Source organism: Salmo trutta, chromosome 21 (genome assembly GCF_901001165.1).
Source record: "Salmo trutta chromosome 21, fSalTru1.1, whole genome shotgun sequence".
Taxonomy (NCBI): Eukaryota; Metazoa; Chordata; class Actinopteri; order Salmoniformes; family Salmonidae; genus Salmo; species Salmo trutta.
The window spans coordinates 7,881,308-7,891,140 of record NC_042977.1 but is presented as its reverse complement, the minus strand read 5'-3'; positions in this window follow the sequence as shown (position 1 = coordinate 7,891,140).

Here is a 9,833-nt window from a genome sequence, read left to right as displayed (position 1 = left end):
ATACAGAAATCTCCTTTACATACAGTACCAGTCAAAAGTTGACACACCTACTCATTCAAGGTTTTTTTGGTGTATATTTTCTACATTGGAGAGTAATAGTGAAGACATCAAAACTATGAAATTACACATATGAAATAATTTAGTAACCAAAAAAGTGTGAAACAAATTCTTTGTTTAAAATTCAGATTCTTCAAAGTAGCCACCCTTTGCCTTGATGACATATTTGCACACTCTTGGCATTCTCTCAACCAGCTTCATGAGGATTGCTTTGCCAACAGTCTTGAAGGAGTTCCCACATATGCTGAGCACTTGTTGGCTGCTTTTATTTCACTCTGCGGTCCAACTCATCCCAAACCATCTCAATTGGGTTGAGGTCACGTGATTGTGGAGGCCAGAGCATCTAATTCAGGACTCCATCACTCTCCTTGGTCAAATAGCCCTTGTGCAAAGGGTGTCTACTTTGAAGAATCTAAAATATATTTTGATTTATTAAAAAAATCTTTCTTGCTACACTTCCATATGTGTTATTTCATAGTTTTGATGTCTTCACTATTATTCTACAATGTTGAAAATAGTAAAAATAATGAAAAACCCTTGAATGAGTAGGTGTGTCCAAACTTTTGACTGTTACTGTATACACACTGTAGCTTCGTTATTGTTTTTATTGTGTTACTATTTCCTTTTTTTATTTAGCAAACACTTGTCTTACTTTTTAACTCTGCTTTATTGGTAATGGGCTCGTAAGTAAGCATTTCATTGTAATGTCTACACCTGTTGTATTTGGTGCATGTGACCAATAAAATTTGATTTGATGTACTCCGAATCACTTGACATGGACGTTTTCCAGATGTCTTCGCTGTCGCCTGCGTGAGACAAATTGATGGCGGCCAGACCTCTCCCGTCCAATTTTTTTTTTTTACAAACCTTATTTATCAGTGAAGGTAATTGTAACCCACGCATGAACTCCTTTACTTTTTTTTCCTTTGTGAGGAAGAAGGCCTCATTTGGTTTGGTAGTTATAAACTCATTGCTGTAATGTAAGACTACTCTATTCACATGCATGGCCATAAAAGCCTATGCTTGCTCTTGCACTTTGGAGACGGATGGAAAGTACTTCCCACACTGCCATTTTTTTCAAGCTTAATTACCAATTTAAAAACAGCATTGTGACATTTAATATGAAAAAGGTCTTCCAGACATGCAGCCCTAATTGGGTTGGATTAAGACATTTTAGGTCTTCTGCTGAATATCTTTTCCATTTAATAAGCTCAGTGGGACTTCCGTGGTATGTCGTCAAGTTTTTTAGGTCAATACCGTAGATTGACTTCAGAGAGCTCTCCTTTTACAAGGGCGCTACTAGGGTCACACGGTCATAAGACTTAACCTTTAACTTCTATCCAGGACATTCCCAACTGGATGTTGGATGGTCCCATTAATTAAGTTTGTGAGTCCAATAAAAGACCAAATAACTGAACCTCTATCCTCTTATTATTATTTTCATCATTGTGACCATTCCCAGTATAATCATGTAGTCCCGTGTAGCTCAGTTGGTAGAGCATGGTGTTTGCAACGCCAGGGTTGTGGGTCCGATTCCCACGGGGGACCAGTAAGGAGAAAAAAAATTACGAAATGTATGCATTCACTACTGTAAGTTGCTCTGGATAAGAGCGTCTGCTAAATGACTAAAATGTAAATGACTAAAATGTAGACCCAGCTGAGTCTTACCAAAACAACAGGCTTGTGGCAAATCTTTGACCAGAAGTTCCCAAGTCGCCGCAAATTTGCGACGACTGGGAAACTTGTGATGAACATTCTACTGTTTGCTGCAAACTCATTATGAATATGCAAATTAGACCCAATTTTTGGTTACTTTGTGTATTAACAACATTGAAATGTTTTATCTACATGAATAAAACATCTAACTTTAAACAAACTTGCTTCTCACAAAGAAAACTAAACATACTAAATGTACTAAATATACTAAACAGACAAAAATAAATCTAATATAACTTGAAATCATCAATGTGCTAAGGTAAAAAGAGCAAAGACTGTATTTCCTAAATACATTATTTCTGTAACATTTTTATGTAGCTACAACATTTACATGAGAGAAATGTGAACTCTATAGGGATGTTGCCCGTAGGATGTTTAAAGGGGCAGCTACAGAATTTCATGAGCCAAGTGATGACTAAGCAATAGCTTTCAACTCATGAGAAAAAATAAGACAAAAGAAAACAGAAAACAACAATACAAAAAAACAAAGGACATCAAGGACAACTAAAATCATAACAGCATTGCCAACTGTACATGTTTGAGTGCATGTCTGGCACTATTTACATATGTGTGTGTCAGTGTATGTGTGTATTTGAGTGAGAGTGTGTGTATATGGATGTGTACAAACACCTGCACGGCATCAGCCCCAGGCAAACCGGCATTAGCTGTAAAATTTGCTGAAAAGAATCTTGCGTTGTTTTATATATCAACTCATACACCCTGTACAGTGGAATCGGTACACAAATCTCTTCCCAACTATTTTGCAATCTGTATGGCACAGTTGTCAACATACTGGTCCTCAAACGAAACTGGTTTACTTTCCTATTTATGCTATTTTTATTCCTCCGCCAGTTTTGATCCTATATATTGGGCAGACAGACCAGTTCCCTACATCCTCCCACTGCCACCTGCCGCCTCCATTTTTGGGGTAATGTTGTAATCAATTGATTGCAGGTAAGGTTTTGGGAAAATGACATCAGCTGTTACAAAGTTGTCTTGATGTTAATATGCTTCTCACTGACACTAGCATTCTAAATGCTTCTGATTTGTATAAATGCTATATAAACAAACAATGTAGCTACTGTAGCATAAACTGGGAATTAGAATCAAATCAAATTTTATTTGTCACATACACATGGTTAGCAGATGTTAACGCGAGTGTAGCAAAATGCTTGTGCTTCTAGTTCCGACCATGCGGTAATATCTAACAAGTAATCTAACCTAACAATTTCACAACAACTACCTTATACACACAAGTGCAAATGAATGTACATAAAAGAATATGAATGAGTGATGGCCGAACGGCATAGGCAAGATGCAGTAGATGGTATATACATATGAGATGAGTAATGTAGGGTATGCAAACATTATATAAAGTGGAATTGTTTAAAGTGGCTAGTGATACATTTATTGCATCAATTTTTCCATTATTAAAGTGGCTAGAGTTGAGTCAGTATGTTGGCAGCAGCCACTCAATGTTAGTGATGGGTGTTTAACAGTCTGAAGGCCTTGAAATCGAAGCTGATTTTCAGTCTCTCGGTCCCAGCTTTGATGCACCTGTACTGACCTCGCCTTCTGGATGATAGCGGGGTGAACAGGCAGTGGCTCGGGTGGTTGTTGTCCTTGATGATCTTTTTGGCCTTCCTGTGACATCGGGTGGTGTATGTGTCCTGGAGGGCAGGTGTTTGCCCCCAGTGATGCGTTGTGCAGACCTCACTACCCTCTGGAGAGACTTACGGTATGGGCCCAGCAGTTGCCGTACCAGGCGGTGATACAGCCCGACAGGATGCTCTCGATTGTGCATCTGTAAAAGTTTGTGAGTATTTTTGGTGACAAGCCAAATTTATTCAGCCTCCTGAGGTTGAAGAGGCGCTGCTGCGCCTTCTTCACCACGCTGTCTGTGTGGGTGGACCATTTCAGTTTGTCCGTGATGTGTACACCGAGGAACTTAAAACTTTCCACCCTCTCCACTACTGTCCCGTCGATGTGGATAGGGGGCTGCTCCCTCTGCTGTTTCCTGATGTCCACGATCATCTCCTTTGTTTTGTTGACATTGAGTGTGAGGTTATTTTCCTGACACCACACTCCGAGGGCCCTCTCCTCCTCCTTGTACGCCATCTCGTAGTTGTTGGTAATATAGCCTACCACTGTAGTGTCGTCTGCAAACTTGATGATTGAGTTGGAAGCGTGCATGGCCGCGCAGTCGTGGGTGAGCAGGGAGTACAGGAGAGGGCTGAGAACGCACCCTTGTGGGGCCCCAGTGTTGAGGATCAGTGGGGTGGAGATGTTATCTACCCTCACCACCTGGGGGTGGCCCGTAAGGAAGACCAGGACCCAGTTGCACAAGGCGGGGTCGAGACCCAGGGTCTCGAGCTTAATGACGAGTTTGGAGGGTACTATGGTGTTAAATGCGGAGCTGTAGTCGATTAACATAATTCTTACATAGGTATTCCTCTTGTCCAGATGGGTTAGGGCAGTGTGCAGTGTGATTGCGATTGCGTCGTCTGTGGACCTATTGGGGCGGTAAGCAAATTGGAGTGGGTCTAGGGTGTCAGGTAGGGTGGAGGTGACATGGTCCTTGACTAGTCTCACAAAGCACTTCATTATGACGGAAGTGAGTGCTACGGGGCAATAGTCATTTAGCTCAGTTACCTTAGCTTTCTTGGGAACAGGAACAATGGTGGCCCTCTTGAAGCATGTGGGAACAGCAGACTGGAATAAGGATTGATTGAATATGTCCGTAAACACACTAGCCAGCTGGTCTGCGCATTCTCTGGGGACGCGGCTGGGGATGCCGTCTGGGCCTGCAGCCTTGCGAGGGTTAACCCGTTTAAATGTTTTACTCACGTTGGCTGCAGTGAAGGAGAGCCCGCAGGTTTTGGTAGCGGGCCATGTCAGTGGCACTGTATTGTCCTCAAAGCGAGCAAAGAAGTTTTTTAGTCTGTCTGGGAGCAAGACATCGTGGTCCGCGACGGGGCTGGTTTTTCTTTTGTAGTCCGTGATTGACTGTAGACCCTGCCACATACCTCTAGTGTCTGAGCTGTTGAATTGCGACTCTACTTTGCGTCTACTTTATACTGACGCTTAGCTTGTTTGATTGCCTAGCGGTGGGAATAGCTACACTGTTTGTATTCGGTCATGTTTCCGGTCAGCTTGCCCTGATTAAAAGCAGTGGTTCGCGCTTTCAGTTTTGCGTGAATGCTGCCATCAATCCACGGTTTCTGGTTGGGGGATGTTTTAATAGACGCTGTGGGTACAACATCACCGATGCACTTGCTAATAAACTCGCTCACCGAATCAGCGTATTCATCAATGTTGTTGTTCGACGATATGCGGAACATATCCCAGTCCACGTGATCGAAGCAATCTTGAAGAGTGGAATCCGATTGGTCGGAGCAGCGTCGAACAGATCTGAGCGCGGGTGCTTCCTGTTTAAGTTTCTGTCTATAGGCTGGGAGCAACAAAATGGAGTCGTGGTCAGCTTTTCCGAAAGGAGGGCGGGGGAGGGCCTTATATGTGTTGCGGAAGTTAGAATAACAATGATCTAGGGTTTCATCATGCCATCATTCTTCCTAGAGCTGGCCAAACTTAGCAATCAGGTGAGAAGAGCCTTGGTCAGGGAGGTTACCAAGAACCCGACGGTCACTCTGACAGAGCTCCAGAGATATTCTGCGGAGATGGGAGGATCTTCCAGAAGGACAACCATTTCTGCAGCACACCACCAATCAGGGCTTTATGGTAGAGTGGCCAGACGGAAACCACTCCTCAGTAAAAGGCACATGACAGCCCGCTTGGAGTCTGCCAAAAGGCACCTAAAGCCTCTCATGAGAAACAAGATTCTCTGATCTGATGAAACCAAGATTGAACTCTTTGATCTGAATGCCAGGCGTCACATCAGGAGGAAATATGACATCATCCCTACGGTGAAACACGGTGGTGGCAGCATCATGCTGTGGGGATGTTTTTCAGCAACAGGGATTGGGAGACTACGCAGGATCGAGGGAAAGATGAAAGGAGCAAAGTACAGAGAGATCCTTGATGAATACCTGCTCCAGAGCGCTCAGGAACTCAGACTGGGGCAAAGGTTCACCTTCCAACAGGACAACGACTCTAAGCACACAGCCAAGACAACGCAGGAGTGGCTTCAGGTCTCTGAAAACCCCGAAAGTCCTTGAATGGCCCTGCCAGAGCCCGGACTTGAACCCGATTGAACATCTCATCAAAGACCTGAAAATAGCTGTGCCTGGAAAAGAATGGGAGATATTCCCCAAATACAGGTGTGCCAATTTTGTAATGTCATACCCAAGAAGACTTGAGGCTGTAATCACTTCCAAATGTGCTTCAACAAAGTACTGAGTAAAGGGTCTGAATACTTATGTAAATGTGATATGAGTTTTTTTTATATAAACTTGCAAACATTTTTATTCTGTATTCTGTATAGATTTATGTGGGGGAAAAAACTATTTAATACATTTTTGAATAAGTCTGTAATGTAACAAAATGTGGAAAAAGTCAAGGGGTCTGAATACTTTCCGAATGCACTGTACACTATATTGTATACTGAATACAAAAGTATGTGGACATCACTTCAAATTAGTCGATTTGGCCATTTCAGCCACATCCGTTGCTGACAGGTGTATAAAATCGAGCACACTGCCATGAAATCTCAATAGACAAACATTGGCAGTAGAATGGCCTTACTGAAGAGCTCAGTGACTTTCAACGTTGCACCGTCATTTATTTTTTTATTTTATTTTACCAGGTAAGTTGACTGAGAACACATTCTCATTTACAGCAATGACCTGGGGAATAGTTACAGGGGAGAGGAGGGGGATGAATGAGCCAATTGTAAACTGGGGATGATTAGGTTACTGTGATAGTATGAGGGACAGCTTGGGAATTTAGCCAGGACACCGGGGTTAACACCCCTGTTACGATAAGTGCCATGGGATCTTTAGTTACCACAGAGAGTCAGGACACCCGTTTAACATCCGATTCGAAAGACAGCATCCTACACAGGGCAGTGTCCTGGGGCATTGGGATATTGTTTTTCTTCATAAAATTCCACCTTTCCAACAAGTTAGTTCATCAAATTTCTGCCCTGCTAGAGCTGCCCCAGTCAACTCTAAGTTCTGTTATTGTGGAGTGGAAACGTCTAGGAGCAACAATGGCTGAGCCTCAAGTGATAGGCCATACAAGCTCACAGAATGGGACCACCGAGTGCTGTCCTCGGTTGCAACACTTACTACCGAGTTCCAAACTGGCTCTGGAAGCAATGTCAGCACAAGAACTGTTCATCAGGATCTTCATGACATTAGGTTCCATGGCCGAGCAGCCGTATACAAGCCTAAGATAACCATGTCAATGCCAAGCGTTGACTGGAGTGGTGTAAAGCTCGCCGCCATTGGACTCTGGAGCAGTGGAAATGCATTCTCTGGAGTGATGAATCACGCTTCACTATCTAGCAGATTAACCCAGACGGATTAATCTGGGCTTGGCAGATGCCAGGAGAATGCTAGCTGCCCCAATGCATAGTGCCAACTGTAAAGTTTGGTGGAGGAGGAATAATGGTCTGGGGATATTTTCCTTGTTTGGACTAGCCGCCTTAGTTCCAATGACGGGAAATATTAACTCTACAGCATACAATGACATTCTAGATGATTCTGTGCTTCCACATTTGTGGCAACAGTTTGGGGTAGGCCCTTTCCTGTTTCAGCATGACAATGCCCCCGTGCGCAAGGCAAGGTCCATACAGAAATGGTTTGTTGAGGTCGGTGTGGAAGAACTTGACTGGCCTGCACAGAACCCTGACCTCAACCCCATCGAACACCTTTGGGATTAATTGGAACACCGACTGCAAGCCATGCCTAAATGTCCAACATTAGTGCCCAACCTCAGTGCCCAACCTCACTAATGCTCTTGTGGCTGAATGGAAGCAAGTCCCCACAGCAATGTTCCAACATCTAGTGGAAAGCCTTCCCAGATGAGTGGAGGCTGTTATAGCAGCAAAGGGGGGACAAACTCCATATTAATGCCCATGATTTTGAAATGAGATGTTCGACAAGCAGGTGTCCACATACCTTTTTGGGATGTATTGTAGGTTTGCCACAGATTCAAATATAATCTTGAGAGAATTGTTAGCCAGTGGCAATAAATGCTATTGTTGCCAAAGGTTTGCTGCAGATTCACCACACTATTTAGTTTGTAGCAAATTTGTCACAAACTTGCCGGAAGTTTGCCGCAACAAATGTATTTTTGTAAGGGCAGACCAATAGTCCAACTATTATGTTTTTCACACTGGATCAGTGTTATTTCCTAATAGTTTCTGGTTGAAAATACAATTTACACAGGACCTTCTAATCAGAAGGTTTGCATAGGTGTGAGATTCAGCTTTCCATGGTGACCACGCCATGCGATAAATTGGTTAATAGAACAATAACAAAAGGAGTTCCAAACCACTCTGCCAATAACAGCTGGTTTTCAGTTTCCCCCTATCTGCTCAGACCACTCACTCTAGACAGTCCTAGCAAAATTCTTGCTTGAGAAATAGTTTTTTGCTAAAAAGCAATTTTTGCCCATTTTATCAGAAATCTATTACAGTAAGGTACTTCATTGTTACCCAGAAAATATTTGATATTGATATTAAAAACATCTGCATTGGGCATTTAAAGGTAATGTTCTTTCATTAACAGAGCAAGTTAACGGTTTAATTGGAATTGACCTTTAAATTTCAAGCAAGTTTTAACACAGTTCGGATTGAATCCCGGCCTAAGTCTATTCTGTTTCATAGGTGTTTGGCAATAAGAGCAACATTTTAATTGGTCTTAATAAATCTGCCCAATTTTCCTTTGAGTGAAAATTTGGCTTAGGAATGTACTACAGCGCTCACAGACATGCACACAGACCTCCAGGAATTCAAGTTTAGAAGCACTGTTAAAAGTGTTCCATAAAAGCCACTTGGAGGGGACATGGTGGAGAGATGGAACAGAGTGGTGTTAAGGGTTTAGTGCAGTTCTCTGGTCTCTTTAAAATAGCATCTGTCCTCCTCCTCCACCCCAGTCTGCACAGTAATTTAGCTTGCGGTGAGCAGGAAAAACAGTCCACCATGGACACACCATGCAGTGACATGACCGATTTCCCACCGGGACCGCCTACACTTTTAATCACATCCTCAGGGACAGAGGGAGGAAACAAAGGAGACAAAGAGAAAGGGAATAACAGACAGATAGTGAAACAGAGAGAGGGAACCATCCCATTAGATGAACAGTCAGTGCAGAGCCCGAATAGCAATAGAACTGGGGCATTCATTTGGTTAGTTAGGGTAACAGGACATACTGCATCACAGCTGTTGTGACCTTTAGAATGTGATTTTCACAAATTGGAGTGTTTGATTTGCAACGGTCATCGAAATTGTTAAAAGGTTTTAAAAACAAGTCTAAAAGCACCTTTCCAAAACCATTGAACTCCTTGATAATAACCCTATTGACCAAACAAAATAAAGACTCGGTAGATTACAGCAATTACAGACCAATTCAACTTAATGTGGATAATAATATATTTGGTAAGATATTAGCTTAGATAAGATGTTACACAAACTAATCCACAAAGACCAAATTGACTTTGTAAACAATAGACAAATAGCAGACAACATGCAAAACTCATGCAAATGTATTTTTTATGTCAGAGAGTCCCAAACACCAGAGTCCTATTTCCCAACAATGACTGTTTCCTTGGACACGGAGAAGGCATTGGACCACATAGAATGGTCATACTTGTTTAGAACACTATCAGAGTTTGGTTTATGGCCAAACATTATTAAGAATATATCACTTTTATACAAGTAACCAACAGCCAAAATCAGCTCTAATGATCTGATGTCAGATGCCTTCACCCTCCACAGAGGAACACACTAAGAGTGCGTTCTCTCACCTTTGCTCTTCATTCTGTCTTTATAACCCTTAGCCTGCTTACTGAGAGATGATAAAAGGATACAAGGAATTAATAAAGGTAAAGAGACCGTCAAACCAAGTCTCTATGTAGATGACATCCTGCTAACAGTA